Raw genomic sequence first — 19,376 nt, 5'->3', positions numbered from 1 at the left:
TTAGAGGCTATCGATTATCATCAGACGCCTATTTTCTTAAATATTACTAGTATATTCAGAAATTCAGTTAACAGAGAAAGTCACACAACACTAAAACACTGTACAAAATCAGGCAATAAACGTATTGATTTCTGTAATTATATTACTTTTTGCTTAATGAGCAACAGGAATTTTACTTTTTGAATGGAAATACTGCCATGTCCATCCAGGAATTGTGAATCATAGCTTGTACACTTAAACCGTGTTAGATCGTAACAAAAAGATTGTAACAAAAAATTTAACATGTTATCTTTCTTCGAATGAATAAATTAATCTGACCGTGTACATTGAACACATCATAAATCAATCCTGAATATCTTGAAAAGTTCAGTATATTTTTGCTATTACAGTACTTTGTTTTAAATACTACACCCCAATCAGCATTTCGCTGAGTAGTGTAGGAGAGCGTCGTAATCACAAGTGTACGTCGATGCTCCCTTCCTTCCCTGCAAAGTGTGTTCGCTCTCTCGCTACACTGTGACGTATGCTCGTTTTGTAAGCTGCCCGCATTTACGTTACTTCAGCCCGGCCGCACTGGGATGGCCTCAACGGGCGCCCTGCTGAGCACCTCTCTTTTAGACTAATAGTTTCACTAGAAATGACTTTCTATAAGTGTGAATTGCCTCGAAATTGTGGGGAGGAAAGGCGCGCGCACTTTAACGGCTAGCGACGGAGTGTTTGCGCCAGCCGTGCCGTGCTCTGAGTGGTGCCGCGGAGCATGCTAAAAAAAGAGCCTGTACATGTATTCTCACCGAACCGTGCGGGTTGGGAGCGCGCACCTGTGAGATAGTGGGTTCGAACCACACTGTTGGCAGCCCTCAAGGTTGTTGTCAGTGGTTTCCCATTTTCACATCAGAAAATTCCAAAGAAATGCAGCTCGATTTGTTCTGGGTGATTTTCAACAAAAGAGTAGCGTTAGTAATATGCTGCAAAGTTTGGGCTGGGAAGACTTGGGAGAAAGGAGACGAGCTGCTCGATTATGTGGTATGTTCCGAGCTGTCAGTGGAGAGATGGCGTGGGAGGACATCAGTTGACGAATGAGTTTGAGTGGTGTCTTTAAAAGTAGGAAAGATCACAATATGAAGATAAGGTTGGAATTCAAGAGGACAAATTGGGGCAAATATTCGTTTATAGGAAGGGGAGTTAAGGATTGGAATAACTTACCAAGGAAGATGTTAAAATATGTTCCAATTTCTTTGCGATCATTTATGAAGAGGCTAGAAAGACAACAGATAGGGAATCTGCCACCTGGGCGACTGCCCTAAATGCAGATCAGTAGGGATTGATTTGATTTGATTGAATTTCATAGTCGGTGAGACGTAAAGCAACTTTTAAAAAAGTGCAGGTATTCGGTTCTATAAACCAATAATAATCAGGTAATAATGAATTAATTCAGTAATTAATTTTTTATAATGTTATTTGTTTTACGTCCCACTAACTACTTTTTAAGGGCTTCGCAGACGCCAGTAATTGATTAAACGCATAAAACCTTGCTACGCGTATAAAAAGAAACACTCCGTGCTGATCAGGAACTAAGTTGACATTGAATGTTACGGTACAGAAACATTCGCACCAGACTTCTCCGTGGCCTCATTGGTTAACGGCCAACACTCCGTTCTGTATTCGGAGGTCCGAACCCTCCACTGGAGGTTACATTTGGGAGATGGTGGGTTCAAAGCCCATTGTAGGCAGCTCTGAAGTTGATTTTTCGAAGTTATCTTCACACCAGGTAAAATCTGTGGTTGTACAGTACTAAAATATAAGGAATAGTCCATCTCTTTCAGTCACAGAAGTTTAAATTCCATAGTTCACTCGTTATAGCCATCACATGGAAGTGCGTGAGGCGAATCCAAACAAATGCTGCGGGTAATTTCGGTACGCATACTGTAAAATTGCCTTAAGAACGTGTAATATGTGCTATTCTACGTCTCAGGGTTAATATTAGGGTGATCTCTGCACGTGAGGGAGGAGTATTGCTCGTCTTCATCCATAATATTTCCGCAGCTCCGAATTGACGCTAAGTGTACTGTTGGATCAGTTGTATTGTGCTCACTTCTGAACCGCGAGTTTCACGGCATACATGGCTCTACTGCGGTGGTGGTTCTCTGTACAGACGTTGGCTCATATGATATTAGCCTCTTCTCTTCTCAATACACGATATGGTATATGAGGTATACGAGGTGCGGCAATTAAATGAAGAGACTGCGCCCCTCCTACTCTGTGGTCGCATGGTGGGAGGTTGTCATTGGAATGTAGTTGAACTTGATCCTTAACAAGCACACCTCGTTTCGTTGTTCTACCTGCTTTAGTTTGCTTTTGAGGCTTGGTTGTAGCGGACGCTGTTGTGCCGTCGTGCCGCGATCATGGTGGACATAAAACTCGAGCAGCGCATTAACCTGAAATTCCTAGTGAAATTAAAGAACACACCCACGGAATGTTTTCAAATGTTAAATGAGGTGTTTGGTGACAATGCTATGTCATATGTACGAGTGTGAATGGCACAAACGGTTTTCTGAAGGTCGGGAATGTGTTAAAGAAGATGAACGTTCCGGATGACCTGTGACTGTCAGAAGTGAAGGAAACGTCCAGAAAGTCAACGAAATTGTGCGAAAAGACCGACGTCTGAGTATTTGAATGATTGCCGACATGTTAAGCATTAACAAACAGACAGTGTGACAAATTGTGCATGATGAATTAAACATGAGAAAAGTTTGTGCAAAATTGGTCCCGAAAAACCTCACTCAGGAACAAAAAGACAATCGAAAGAACGTGTGCTCTGACATCATGGAACGACTCGCAGATAATCCAGACTTGCTCACAAATGTCATCACGGGTGACGAAACATGGATTTTCCAGTATGGCCCGGAAACAAAACGTCATTCCATGCACTGGAAGACCCCCTCATCGCCAAGAATGAAAAAAGCGCGAATGAGCAAATCAAAACTGAAGGCAATGTTGATCGTTTTTTCGATATCCAGCGTGTTCTGGTGATTGAATGGGTTCCTGAGGGTCAAACCGTAAATCAGTAATACTATAAAGAAGTCCTAATCAAGCAAAGGGAAAGAGTAAGGAAGAAAAGACGAGATGCATGGAAGAACGGCTCATGGATTCTTTACCACGACAACGCACCAGCCCACAACGCCCTGTCTGTGAAGCAGTTTTTAGCTGACAAGCGCATTCCTGTGCTAGTACATCCTCCGTATTCGCCTGATCTTGCTCCTTGTGACTTTCATCTCTTCCCAAAAGTGGAAAGTGAATTGATGGGAACACATTTTCAGTCTGTGGAACACGTAACAGTAAAAACGGCAGAGGTGTTGCGCAGGGTGACAAAGGATGACCTACAGCATTGCTTCGAACAGTGGAAGGCACGTATGCAACGGTGTATAGATAGGGTAGGGGAGTATGTTGAAGGGGATAAAAGTGTACTGTAACTTTGTTTGCAATAAATCACATTTTTCACATCAGCCTCGTTATGTAATTGCCGCACCTCCTATATCAAATTCTTTATCCCTTGCCTTTCACCAGATCTTAGAAACCACAATGAGTGAATTTCCGCAAGTCAGTTCCCTGATCTCCAATATGACGAAACATTTCTACAACATTTCCAGAAATTCTTCCTCCTTTTCAGCCTGCTCTAACCCACTGGGGTACCTGGATAGAAGAAGAGCCAATTTATGCGGAACACTCCGGTGGCATTACTGGTAGGGTAAAAGAGCTTCCCACAGAGTGTGCTGTGTGTGTTTTATCTGTGAAGGGACTGGTGAGAATTCCAACACTGAAACGAGAGCTTGTGTTCATCAAGGCATTTTTTCACTCTTGCCCTCAACAAAGGCAGAGGATAAAGAAAGGAAAACCTTTGTCAGGGCAGGTGTCAGTGGCGTAAGAAACCGAAGTGGAAATTAGTGCTGCTGAAAGAGAAGTGGGGGACGAATTAATGTGCAAGTGGGCGAGTATAATGGGACGAAATTCCGGATGATAGGCTGTAATGAATTATGTGGCCAATGTTACTGTGGGGGGAGCATGAAGAAATTCCTGAAAATGTGGGCAAGAAAGTATGTTTTGAAGATCATGGAATTACAGTAGTATCCAATCCCTGTCTGAGTTAATTACCATCCATTACGAACGTTAACCAGAAATGGCCTCCAGTTGAAAGCAACATGATAGGGAAATTATGCATATGAGAAGACATACATAATGCATACTTGTCCTGCTTAATGCTGTGATGTGTGCCAGAGTCCTGCACAGCGGCCCAGCCCATGAGCCGCTTCGGCAATATACAGCAATGGACTTTAGAAGGCTCGAACATAAGGAGCTCGTGACGATATCGCATGGGTCGTGCTGGTCAGCACTATGTCGTTCCAACGCGGTGAGCCAAGGACAGCCCCGTGGTAGTGCTATGGGCTGACTGCTTCAATATTTACAATGTACTGCATATCAGCGGAGTGCGTTGCATTACGGCCGAGTGGAGACGATCACGTTTGCTGTGGTTTTCTATTTGATTACCCCGTCTATCTTGTTTTCGGAAATGAATGCTGACTGTGGCTTCAAAAGGAAAAAAACCTTGTCAAGAAAACGTGAAGTAAAGGAAAACTAGAAACCGGACAATACAAGACTTTTGAACTGAATCGGAACATTACAAGTCGTATTTGGTCGGTATTCAAGCCTGCAGTTGACAGTGATGGGAATGACGTTAATTTTTGTACTGAGCGATCTGAACAAAGCGTGTATGAATGTTAAACATTCCCATCTACCCGGGTCATCACACTCCACGACTATGCCATAACTTTCCAAAGTAATGGATGAAGTTTGCTTCGTGGGCTGACGTTGAAGATGGTCCTATTCCAACAGATGAGCTGAAAAGATGTTTAAATCAAAATTGTTAAATTTAAGAATACCGTACATAGCATCCTGTTGGAGGACAAATGGACAAAACAAACCAAAACTTCACCAGATTGCTAAGAAAGTACAATGTATACAAACGTCAAGTTCAGCTTCAGAGAGAAATTTCAGTTCAGTGGGCTTCATTCTCAACGCATGGTGGTCTCTTTTTCACCCAGACAATGATGATGCTCATCCTTTTAATCACAGTAATTCCACCACCATTAAGCAATGACCAATAAACCACGCACATTAAGTAAATGGCGTGTTCAGGTCTTTTTCATATCGTTTATGTTTGTATTTTAGTTCATTTTGAGTTAAGCGCGATAGAGGCCCCTTGAATATGCAGCCCCTGTGAGTGGGGGTGGTAGAATAATACCCACGGTGTCCTCTACTTTCGTAAGAGGTGACTAAAATGGACCCCAGTGACTTAACTTGGGGGGAGTGTGGATTGGCGACCAAGGGGCCCATAGCTGAGTCGTGACATTCCTTCCACTTACTTGTGCTAGGCTCCTCACTTTCATCTATCCTATCCGACCTCCCTTGGTCAACTCTTGTACTTTTCCGATCCCGATGGTGTTTGGCATGGGAAGCCTTGGAAGTCTTTCATTTTCAGGCCCTTCTTGGTCCTTGCCTGTTTTTCCGATATCTTCAGTTTTCGAAGTGCCGAATCCCTTCCATTTTTCTCTCTGGTTAGCGTTAGTAGAGGATGGTTGCCCATTTGTACCCCTTCTTAGAATAATAATCACCACCACTACCTTGAATATGCTTCGTGTTACTTAGATTCATTCTCAGTTAACTTGATGCCAATTAGGGCAATTATTAGAGTTTCTAATGAAGTTTCTGTTTGTGTTATATCATTATTATCATTTCAGTGCAGGAGATATCTTTATCGTTTTATTTCAAACTGCGATTAGCGTACATTAAAAGTTGTTAAATTTTTTTATGCTAGGGGCTTTACGTCGCACCGACACAGATAGGTCTTATGGCGACGATCATTAAAAGTTGCCATTAGCGTATGGCAATTCGTATAGCGAACCATCGGAATAGAAGTGTGAAGTGAACATTTCGGTGTACATGGCGCATGCGTTATTGGGAGGAAATAGTCGAGGTAGTCTACTCAGCCTTCCCAGTGCGGTGTACTGCTATGGGCTGAGTGGGACCAGTTCTATGAGCCAATAAGTGGCTGCGTCAGAAGATGACACTGCACGGGCTGGTTTGCCGGAGTCCGCGGGTTTGCTATTGCTGCGCAGTGGGCCTCACTGCAGGACTCTGCTGAGTGGCTCAGTCGGTTGAGGCACTGTTTTTCTGACCCCAGCTTGGGGGATTCAATCCAAGCTCACTCCGAAGGTATTTGAAGGTGCTCAAATACATAAGCCTCGTGTAGATAAATTTACTGGCACGTAAGAGAACTCCCGTGGGACTAAATCCCAGCACCTCGGCGTCCCCGGAAACCGTAGAAGTAGTTAGTGTGACGTAAAGCGATTATTATTATTATTATTATTATTATTATTATTTATTATTATTCTGAAAAGGCAAATAATCCAGAAAGCAATCAACACATTTTGAAAGATCTGTATTTTTTACAAATGTTTGCCACTAAATAATGTTTTGAAAGTCAGTTGTATTGTAGATAAACCTTACCCTTCAAAATAACGAACAACCAAACAGTTCGATCAAATATTTCTAAAGTGCATATTTTTATTCGAAACTGCTTGATAATTTATGTCGGTAAATCTGCAAGATCGACAGGTAATCACAATCAAAGGGTTAAAAGGGGAATAAAAATCAACAAACGAAACCAATCCGTGCCTCAGTTAATTAATATTGTGCAAAATTATATAAATACGTTAATATCCCATGATAAAAGGTAATACTTATATCCGACTCCTTGGCTGAATGATCAGCGTTAAGGCCTTCGGTTCAGAGGGTCCCAGGTTCGATGCGGGCAGGATCGGGGATTTTAATCACGTGTGATTAATTCTTCTATGTCGGGAAGTGGTTGTTTGTGTTTATTCCAATATTCTCCTTTTTATATTCAGACAACACACCACACTAGCAACAACATGTGCGACACAGTTCGCACCTGCGACCATACAACGTGTGGTAAAAGTGGTAGAGGAAGAACATAAGGTAATATTCACATGCACAAGCCCAGTAACTGCAACATTTGTAGCCAATAATTATAGAACATTCAACAATAGTTGTGTAAAATGAATGTGACGTTACGCTACTACAGTAGCCGAATCTTCGGGATATTATTACATTTCCTGAGACGATTTAACTCCTACAGGCAGGTACACTGTTCCATTCCCTAATCCACTTAAATCTGTATTTTAAAAGAAGTAAAGTGTTAAAAATTAAGGTATATATGTCAAATTTGTGTTCCACGTTGGTTACATATTATCGATCGGTTGTAAAATTATTACGTTGATCTTCTTACACCATATGCCTATCCCTCACGTAATTCTTTATCTAATTTGTTGTACTTATCAATGGCAATTCTGCGAACATTTTGGTGATTTTATGGTCTGTCCGGATTTTCAAAGATTTGCAACTTTAAAATGTTTTAAAATTTCATTTGTTCCCTAAATGAATCTTTATCTCTAAAATAGTAAACAGTTAAGCAGTTAGATCAATTATAACAATCTTTAAGACTTTTTGGGTTGAAAATAAGTCACTCATATCGGGTGATATCGGCATTGTGAAGAAGAATATGTAACAATGCTCATACGATGGACGCGCGAGCTGTCGTCCGTGAAGGTGAATTCTTCTTCAAAATTCCGGCGATACAGTTCTACAATGAGTTGGTAGATGTAGTTATGTACTTCAAGAGGCTTGAGTTTGCCCTAAATGACCAGGAGAGGTGTACAGTGATCATATGTAATGTCCCTGAACGTTACTGAATCTCTACTTTGCTCTGCTCACTGCACACTGTGTCTGCGATGTGTAACTTGCATGGTTTCTCTCTAAACACGCTGGTAACGATGTTGAGAAGTAAAAGATAAATACGACATTTCCCAGAGAACAATAATGTGCGCCAATGAAAAACCGTTCACATTGAATGATTTTGTACCTATCTGTATACTTCTCCACGATGTCGATGAGTAAGAGCCTCAACATGGCTCTAGAGGGTGAAAACTGAAATCATACAATCTGCTTTCAACACTTTGGGTAGACACGAAACGTTGTGCGTCCGCCATAAACTCAACAGTCAGCATATTAGCGTTGGCCTCGGGGGTTCATCCAAGCCGAAAATATTCATTGGATAATCACAGAGGCAAGTTTTCAACACTACATTTATCATACGGTACCATATCCGAACCACATCACATTCGTTCTTGTACGCCTAGCAACTTGTCACAGTGATAGTCCTTCCTGACAAGGTGACAAGGTGGAGAGGGTTAAAACTGGCACTGCCCTCTGGTCAGATCCTAACTTTCGCATGGTGTACACAACAGGACACTACTACTTTTCTGGTGGCACGACTGCACCTACCATACTTTCTATTCTCCGATTTAGTTTTGATTTCGAGAGGTACGGAAACGTAAATTTGTCCACACTTACTGCTATCTAAAAGGGAATATTCTACCGAGAGAGTTCGCCATGCAGTTAGGGTAGCGTATTTGTGAGCTTGCATTAGGGAGATGGTGGGTTCGAATCCCACCATTGTCAGCCCTGAATGCGGTTTTCCGTACTTTTCCGTCTTCACGCCAAGTAAATGCTGGGGCTCTACCTTAATTCCTTTTAAATCTAATTCCTTAATTCCTTTTAAATCTAATGATGTAACAAAATGCGTTCGAAGTCCAGCAGAGGTAATGCAAATCTTTGTATTTCGTTGTTCGAAATGTATTTCATTCTTTACGGAATACCTATCCAACTATTCTCACCACGTATGCAATTGCTCCTTCTTAAATTACGAACCAGAGAAAAACAAATGTTATCGCTTTATTGTTTTCTGAACAGACTGGGGGTTAATAGGAAGTTACACTAATGACTATACATCGATCAAAACTTCATATTTGGAGTTTACTCATCTAGGAGCAGGTTTCAGTATGCATATCATTTAAAATTCACCGAAGAGACTGGGTGTTTATGGGAAGACCTTGAGAGATTTACTCGAATTTCTCTTACACTACTGTTTATATGTAAAATCTGTAGACTATAAGTGAAACAACCCTTCATTTTAAATAATTTGTTTTATGTACTTAATTGCGCTTACTCTTCAAATGACAGAGATAATTACTGTTTTCTACGGGCTTCATACTCTACAGCCATTGACCGACACCATCGCAGACATCGCCATTTGAAGGAGCCATAACAGGAGAAAATCAGAGGATGCATAACATTTCACTTGGCTTGAAAATTTATCCAAACCAATGTAACTGAACACCGAGGAAATATGAGGGAGAACTTTTTCCTTTGGTGTCTGGTTGTATATTCCTAAACGTGGAAAACTGCTGGACTTATTTCAACCAAGCTATGTGTATGGAATCTACTCTCTCAGGATTGCGTTATCAGCTGCATACGATGTCATGGTAATCACATGGAGTTGGTATTTATAGAAAGAGTATACCCAAATATCAAAAGACAGTATATAATAAAAGTTTAAGAATATGTCATTTCTGTTCCCTTATATAAATGTATATATTTATCGCACGATGGGTAATAACGCAGATGATTCTAAAAATTTGGATTTTTAGCCCTAGTCCCGTGGGACATGTCGTGCAAGTCACTTCAAGCTGGGTAACAGGAAAAACTAAAGAGACAATTTACTCTTTTCGGTAGGACAGATATTAAGGGAGGTATCATCAACGACAGAGCGCCACACTAGAGGCCACTGGTACAATTTGCAACCTAGAACCACAGAGAATTTCGTACAAGTACGGATCAGGAACTGTACCATACAATAAATTCGGAAATTATCCTCATTCTCCCTCGACTTTGTTCAGTTTCATCATATTTCACGTTACTGCATCACGCTTTCATAGAAAAATATCAGTTTAACATGTCGCAATAAACTTGTGAATAGAGCTATGTCTTCCACATAAATTCCTGAAGGAAACATGTAAGCCACTACAAATTCCCGTTGGAAGAATGGGTTTAAATGCTAGGTAGTAATAATAAGGAAATGTACATTAACCAAAAAGTCTATTGTACTCAATCTTTAGAATCACCGATGAAAGGTTTCCCTGATCCTTTGGAACATTTTGATTATTTATAAATGCATTCGTTTTTAAGTATTACTTATTAGCTGCAAGAGTAATCGAAGGCAGTTATTTTCTTGAGTTTCCCTTTCACCTCCACAACCAATGTCACTTTTATTTCCCTAAAAGATTGCTAATTCACGGGTAGGGTGAACAGAAGACGACGTTACAGTCCTGCAATGTAAACAATACATGGGAAAAAGTTTAAAATAAAATGTCAAAGAAAACAATAATGGAAGAGTATTTCTAAAATACTGAGATGTTGATGACTACTTCAGGTAGGCCTACTTGGTCCAAATATTAGATCAGTTTGCTCGCGTCTGTCTAAGCGAGATGGGTAGAAATCGTGAAGTTAGTGTTACTTTTCTGGCAAGAAACATGGTTTCGTGGCAAGTGGTATCAATATATCAATGTGTAAACATTCCAATACAAGAGTTGAGTACTAAGAAAAGAAGCGATTCATGTGGAAAACACAGTCAAAACATACTTAAATCATGTTCTGTTAACGAATGCACAAGATTCTGCTCCGAAAACACAGTGCAATATTGAAGAACGTCTTCATTCACAGAAAAAAAGGTGAAAGACGATAAATACGAGTTCGTAATGGACACAAAGAAAAGTTTCATTAAAGTAAGCTACCTTTTGTCATTTGGTTAATAATTATGCTCATTAACAGTGGCGTAGCTACAGTAGTTAGGCGGATTTTGGGGGTAAGACACCCGCCCCCCTTTTACCAAAAATGTAAAAATGAGTAGCAAAAGTAGCTTCGTTAAGATAATAGGAATTGTTTTTAGATTGGCGGGAACGAGATACTTCCAAATAAAAATACTGTTAGAGCTATATCTACGCCGCATTTCTCATTGATTTGGTCAAAGGTGACAACGGGAATAGATAGAATTGAACTCCCACCCGCAAAACTTTCATATTTTTCTGGCTACATTACTGATATTTAATAAATGCCATTTTAACATTAATTAAGAGGAAATGCAGGATGGAAATAATAATACGATTAATGATTACGTTAGGCAAATGTCTCCGTATAAAAATTGGACCATCCTGCAGTGAGGGCGTAGGTGAGGAAATATGAACAGAGATCTGGAGATCTTCCTACTGCAGGCTAGTTGAGGCGGGAATATATACTAAAATGCGGCGTGGAAACTAGGACCACTATTACTGAAGATCTTACAAACAAACCAGTCATATTATTTTAAGATGAAGCGGCTTTTAATTTGCGATATTTACTGCAACTATGTAAGGGAAATCAGTTCAGAAACTTTATCTCGGCACCTATTCATTTCTACGAGCAGCAAATACCACCGCCACGAGCCAAGCAGGTGTAAAAATAATTGATGCCCTTAATATCAATTATTTATATGTAAAAGAAATGTGTACAGACAGTGCCGCTTACATGTTGAAATGTGTCAAAACTCTTAAAGTAAGTTTATAGGAGTTGATTTGATTAGTTTCACATGTTTACGTCATAAATTTAATCTCTTAAAAGGAATATGACAAAGAAATCGTGAAGATCTTAATTTTGTTATTTCAGGTCTAAAAAGTGATTTTAGAAACGCAAGTAAGTCAAATCATAGTAAAAAGATTTGTTGCGGAAGACTATCCTGACCTCACACCAAAATTGTTTCTTATTCCTGTTATTGGTTTAATTTCATGAAATATCTATTTGAGTATTTTGAAGCACATAGTAAATGTTCCGAAAGGTAAGGCACTAAAAATTATCACAACATTTTTTACGAATTTACTTCCATATTTTTAAAGCTATAAACACGGTATTTTATATCATTTTCACGAAATTTCTGAAAAATTGATACAAAAAATGGACCTGACTAAAGGCTGTTACCATATTGTCCGGCTCCTCGAGTGAATGATCAGCGTAATTGCCTTCGGGTCAGAGGGCACCGGTTACGGTTCCCGGCCGGGTCGCGGAATTTAACTGGGTTACGTCAATTCCTCTGCGTCGGGGACCGTGTTTTGACAGGCAGAAATTAGTCACACGACAAATCAATCATCAAGGAGGTAAAACTAATCAACCATCAATTTATCTGATATTATTATCATCTCTTCATCTACATGCGACATACCACACTTCCAACCACCATAGAAATATGTAACCGTGAATACATCCTCCCCACATAGCATTTGCGAGAGAAAGGGTAACCGGCCGTAAAACAGGAGCAAACCGGCATACAAAAGGTGCCGACCCTAATAAATTGTACAAAATGACCAGAAAGAAATGACCGCCTCTGTGGTGTAGTGGTTCGTGTGATTAGCCGCCACCCCCGGAGGCAGGGTTCGACTTCCGGCTCTGCAACGAAATTTGAAAAGTGGTACGAGGACTGGAAGGGGGTCCACTCAGCCTCGGGAGGACAACTGAGTAGAGTGGGTTCGATTCCCACCTCAGCTATCCTAGAAGTGGTTTTCCGTGGTTTCCTACTTCTTCTCCAGGCAAATGCTGCGATGGTACCTAACTTAAGGCTACGGGCCGTTCCCTTACCTCTTCCTTGTCCAATCTTCCCATCGCCCCACAAGGCCATTGTTCAGCATAGCAAGTGCGACCGCCTGGGCGAAGTATTGTTAGTCCTCCCCAGTTGTATCCCCGACCCCGAAGTCTCACGCTCCAGTACAGTGCTTTTGAGGCGGTAGAGGTGGGATCCCTCGCTGAGTCCGGGGGGAAAACCAACGCTGGAGGGTAAACGGATTAAGAAAGAAAGAAAGAAAGAAATACAAGTAAATTATTATTATTATTATTATTATTATTATTATTATTATTATTATTATTATTATTAAGCGGAAGAAGAAGAATCTTATTACGATTGTTATTGTTACTGAGATCTTACTGCATTAGTACCGGAGATGTAAATTATCACATTACCAGGGCCTCTCAGAGTACATGCACCTGATGCATGCAATGTGCATGGTGCAAAAAACGACTTCGCGTGGTTGACCAGAGTGCAGACCCCTATTCCTCGATTTGGAGCAACAGTGCTGTCTCCGTCTTTCCCCACGTCTGTCTCGCTCGCTTCGCCTGTCTTCCTCTTCCTCACTTGCTCTGTAGCGCACCATATCCGAGCCGAGTTGAGCCGAGCTTAGCCGAGTAGCCCATAGACGAAGCGTTGGTCTGAGCCGAGCCGAATGAGACCGATGCACTGTGCACATGAACTCTGCGCCTCAATTTGCACGCGTGAGATTTTGGGCGTTTGCGAGGCCGTGTATTATACCTTATATGACTGTTAGGGGCATGACAGCCGACCGACATATTTACTGGCTTCAAAGGATGGCAACTGCAGTCCAAAGCCTGGTCAATACATATGATATTTCTTGACATAGAAATTTACGCTCCTATGTTCACATTGCTAGTGTAGTTAGAGGTCGCCTGACTAAGTATTAATTACACACTTGAGCGACATGATCAGGAGCTTGTGATAGTCTAGTGGCATTCTCACAGGCTTCATACCTAGACAGCCGTGGTTCGAATGCCGGTCAACGCATGAGGAATTTTTGAAGAGGGAAAGTCACGTCATTTTGGTCCGCACTCCGGGTATTACTGGAGGTCCCATAGCAATTATTACATCAAGAATCCTGTATAACTACAAGTTTTCTGTGACTTGGCATGATCACTTGATTATTCATTGAGATGACCGCAGCTCGAATCTGGGTCAACCCAAGTGATAGTTTCAAAACAGAAATTCAGACCCCTCGTATATATTTTTCTATTGCCAGAACATTTTAGTCACCTAAACTTAGGATATTTTGCTTTCATGTTCACCTGGCTGCAGTCTGGAACCGACTGCAAAGGTAATCCTACCACTAATATTCTCTAAATTCACTTCTCACTTGACAGTTTGTCAGTCTACCGGATCGCGTAATAATAGTTTACTTTCTGAACAATAGGCTATTCTACAAAACACAGTACTTTTACAATATTCCAGAAGCTAAAATTAGATATTTTCAGAATTCAAAATCTGTATGATATGCGGAAAATGGAAAGGGAATATTTGTCATTTTTTAATCACATTTTTGTGACATTCTTAGAAAGCACGAAATTCGTAGTGATTTGGTACCAAATTTTGTTTTGCGACAAATAGCCCCTTTCCATTTTCCGCATCATATATACATAAAAGTGTAATTTTGTCTGTAAACTTAAAATGTTTGACTCACTTCCTTTCTATTTCAGATTAGTTATACAAAAGTAGAAAGTAGGTTCAGTTCAGTACTTGTCAGTCAGTCACAACATTAAGAAAAAACTTCTAACTCCGTATTTATGTTAAGGAATTACCGGGATGTAGCAGTGTAGCAATATCAAGGAGACCAAATCGAGAAATGTAATATCTCTCCAATAATGTTAGCTATATCGATAAAAAGCGTGGAATATAAAGTTTTGTGACAATTTCTGATCCTTACGTATCCACGAGGAAAAAAGATTGATATATTTGCCTTTACTATATTCTTTACAAACTTCTAAATATCTTCGGAATTGTTGATTCTGTCTAAGATGTTTACATAAATTAGTATAGAAAATCTATTTAAAATAGATTACAATGAATGAATGAATGAATGAATGAATGAATGAATCAAGATATATTGTTACCGTGTTATTAGTAACTATGGATATATTCACGAATTAATTTTTTAATGCTATGCCTATTAAGGGTGAGCATCGCTGACGTGGAAATATATTTTAGACTGAGCGAGTTAGCTACGTGGCTTGTTTCACGTAGCTATAAACTCGCATTCGGGAGAGAACGGGTTAAAACCCAGATAGTTGTATAGTTTCCCGCTTTCACACTAGGCAAATGCTGGGGCTCTAAATTAATTAAGGCCATGGTAACTTTCTTCATAGTCCTAGCCCTTTCCTACCTCATCGTTGCCGTAAAACGTGTTACCGTTGGCCCTTATTGACTACGAAGATAATGAATACAAACTAACGAAATGAGGAAGATAAGGGAACGACCACTCGAAGAATGAGGAGGAAGTGTAATCATAAAAGTAGAAAGGAGGTTGAAAGCCGAGGCCTCGAATGCTCTAACATCGTCCAACTGGAAGAAAACTTGAGAGCATACAATATCCTAATCCCTTAGAACACACCGACTATAACGTAGCACCAACTAACTATTGCGGTTAACTGAGGTGTGCTCTGTCTCTTCTGTTCCCAACTATCCCCGCTAGATGACATTACTCCCAGAATTACAAGAACTTCTTCCTTCAAGGACGAGTACAAAATAGCTAGCAAACGATAATAACGTAATTAGTTGAACGTCTCACTAAACACATCATGGTTTTCGGACACGCCAAAGTGTCAGAAATATTGTCACAATGGAGTTAATTTACCTGCCGGGAAATGTGTACATACGAAGTTTGTGCATTTGCGCAACTTCAAATAAGCACACCGGACAAAAATATTGTCGCCCTCTTGAAAGAGAACTCTGGTTGTTTTTGAGGGACGTAGTTGATTCACCGATCACATATGACAATGGCAGTGAAGGTGTGTGTTTTTTTTTTTTTTTTTTTTGCTAGTTGCTTTACGTCGCACCGACACATATGTCTTATGGCGACGATGGGACAGGGAAGGGCTAGGAGTGGGAAGGAAGCGGCCATGACCTTAATTAAGGTACAGCCCCAGCATTTTCCTGGTGTGAAAATGGGAAACCACGGAAAACCATTTTCAGGGCTGCCGACAGTGGGGTTCGAACCTACTATCTCCCGAATACTGGATACTGGCCGCACTTAAGCGACTGCAGCTATCGAGCTCGGTTGTGTGTGTGTGTGTGTGTGTGCGTGCGTGCGTGCGTGTCAGATACTGTTGTACGGAAACAACGCATCAAGGCATGTCGACACAAGGACGCATTATACTGGCACAAAATGGGCTATCGTATTTTGACGTGCCCATAACCACACATTAAATGAAGTTGCCCGATTATTTTGTGCATTATCACGGGCTGTCTAACATGTACACCAGGAATGGTGAGCTATTCGCGGTCATGAAACACGGTATAAGAATTGTGGTCTTAAAAAGATCCCAACCGACAGGGACCGGATGAGTGTGCCAGTGAAAATCCTTTTCAAATCCGTGAGGAATTGTTACTGTCAGTGAATGATGGTAAATCCCAACCAGTTTCCGAGCATATGTTGCGAAGGGATCTGCAGGCAATGAACATTTTGAGTAGGGTACCTCCTAGGAGTCCATTGCTCACACCGTATCATGAAGTTGAACGTCTTCGTTGAGCCAAACAACACCGAACGTAGACAGTAACTGTCTGCTGACGTACAGTGTTAACCACCGAGTCAAGATTTTATCGGTTCTCAAATGATGTAAGGCGACGGGTGCACCGACGACCATATAACGCACTTAACTCGCAGGGTGTGGAGTGTTTAGCTCAGATTGGAGGTGGTTCCGTTGTTGTGGGGGTGTTTTTTTCGTGTTATGACTTGGGCCAACTCACACACGTCACCGTAAACATGAAGCAGGAAGTTTATTTCAATGTCCTCGGTGACCAAATTTTGCCCTTCATTGAATATCTTTATGATGAGTATGCTGTGGACAACAGCCGTGTTTACTGGGCATCCGTGACTGGTTTGACGAACACAGAAGCACACTACTCACTCCTCGACTTGCCCGCCGAACTGCCCGATCTCAATACCATAGAATGTGTGTAGGACTACTTGGAACAGTAGAGGAAACGCTGACAACAGCATCTCCGCAGTTTGGTAGCACTACGGAACCTCAAAATCAGTGAGTGGCTAAAACTGGATATGGAATACCAGCAGAAGCTGTGCACTCCTATCCTCGCCAAATCAAGGCGGTTATCAAAGCTGGAGGTGGTGTTACACGGTATTAGAACGTTGTCTCCAGGGGTTGACTAATCTTTTGTCTGGTAAGCTTGCCATCGGACTAAGCCGGAATCGAACCCAACTATCTAAGTCTCTCAAATTGATAATTCTAAATAGCTGTCAAATGCAAAATTAAAAACCATTCATTGCATATTGATGTTAAATTAATCTAGCTGGTTGAATGCACTTCCTTTGCGCCAGCTACAAGGTACCATGTATTATGTTTTGTATGATCGTACAGAAAACACTAGTTGATGAAGATGATGATGATGATGATGATGCTTTTTGTTTAATGTGGTCTAACATCTAGGTCATCACCCCCTAATGGTACGAAATGTAATGGCAGTTTTAAAGTTTAAAATCATCCGCTGACCAGAATAAAAATATTGATAAAGAATGAATGGATGGATATGAATTTAAAACAAACAGTGGATTCGACCCAGAAACTATTACAAACAATAGTATTACTGACCAAGGGACTGCTTCTAAGGCACAATCCTTAATCGAGGATGCTTGTTGTCTAAAGGGGTCCAAAATCCAGGTCAACGGCGCCTCATAATGATACTTAACGCTAGTAAATTAGAACCATGGTATTTGTCATGTTGCCGTACTAAACAAAAATAGCGTACGCTCACGGTGTTCCACATATTATAGTACTACTCCCCCAGTATTGTACGTCACACAAGTAACGCGGACCTATGGTTTTTCTCACACAATGGCGACACTCATAGGCAACGTAAACCCATGGTATTCCTCACCTAGGTGTACTATTCACGGGCGCTGGAATTCCCGTGGTGTTCCTCATAAAGTAGGTACTAATCGCGGGCAACGCAGACGCACGGCGTTACTGGTATTGAACCCATAATTCTACGATGAGAAAAATATTTTTTATTTTCTCAATATTTATTTCAAATCAACAAGCTACTTTTATTTTTGAGGGCAGCCATGTTGCGCTCCTAAGAGCCTCGATGTCGCGTGGGAAGGATCTCACCCGCGGCAGGCTCGTGAAATACCGTGACACCTCGGTGGACTTCGAGTGCCCGATAATTCTTTAAATTCACGGAATTCTGCGTAACGAGGGATTTTGGCAATACAGTAAATAAGGAAATAAATAATCTAAATTATTATTAAACCCTACGTGAAGACAGAGCCCCCAGGGTAAATTATAAATGCAGTTAAGCCTAAGTACAAGTCAGCGTCAGATCAGTGAACTAGCTCCACGTGCCAAGGTCAAGGGATGAAGAAAACGCGCGAAACGTCCGGGCAGAAATAATTTATTTCACCTGTTGTGAGTGTGGTAAAATTATGAGATTAACATCTAAAATAATTACAAGTCTGTCCGGAAGTCTGGGATAAGTCTCATAAAAATCGGTCTATTGGACGCGAAATTAGCAGATTACGCAATCAGGCTTAGTAGTGTGTGTAGCGTCCCTCCTATAGACTATAAGAGGAACCCCCCATTGCATATTTTTCAGTGTCGATCTGGTTTTTGAAGCGGCGGTAGCTTACGCCCGTGGTCAGCAGAAAATTGTACCAGATTGATCTACAAACAACTTAGTACATGTTCGTGGCTGAGGTCCACCCAGTCGTTTAGAAAGGGAAGGTGACAGAAAATTTCTGAACTATTGCCGACAAATTGTGAAAGTATAGGCGTCTGTTAAAGTACACAGCAAATGTTACTGTATCACCTTATGTGTGTGTGAAAGTGGTAAGAGAATTGGGAAGTTAGTTAGAGTAGTTCCTGATTTCGTTATCTGTTGAACACCTGGTGTGTTTGTGGGAGACAGAGAGAGACAACTCTGGGACGAAAGCAGACAGTAGCAGTTCTCTGCAGAACACGGGAGGTTCGTGGTACACATTATAACGAGGAAAGTGCGTGATTTGTGTTGTAATTTTATATCGTGTGAAAAAGGCAGTGTTTGTAAGAGTGATATGTTGGAAATGATGATGTTATTTGTGCAAATGTACGGCTAAAGGCACGAGGTCAGCTGGCGACGATGTAGCCAGAATGCTGGGAATGACGCCATGTGCAGGTCTGTCTATATTTGTATTATGTTGTAGTTGGATTTTTTTGTTCTGTCCCAACATACTTTTCAAGATGATTGTCGGGTTGATATTTGTAATTATCAGGCGAAAAGTGTTATAATTTTGGTCAGCGTGTGAAAATTTTAGTTTGAAAATTTCGCGTCAAGAAACTGTAAAAATGCGACGTTTAAATCTGGTGTTAATATTCTATGAGATATTGTCCAAAGCGAGAAAATTTAGGAAAGCTATAATTGTAAATAGTCGTGAAGAGTGTCTTAATTTCAAATATCAGTTGAATTCAGAAATGTTTGTCGATAATAATAATAATAATAATAATAATGTCTACCGCGGGATAAAGAAATTTGTCAATGTTAAAAGTGCATT

This window comes from Anabrus simplex, chromosome 2 (assembly GCF_040414725.1).
Source record: "Anabrus simplex isolate iqAnaSimp1 chromosome 2, ASM4041472v1, whole genome shotgun sequence".
NCBI lineage: Eukaryota > Metazoa > Arthropoda > Insecta > Orthoptera > Tettigoniidae > Anabrus > Anabrus simplex.
The sequence above is the reverse complement of the archived record's forward strand: the minus strand, read 5'-3'. Positions refer to the sequence as shown.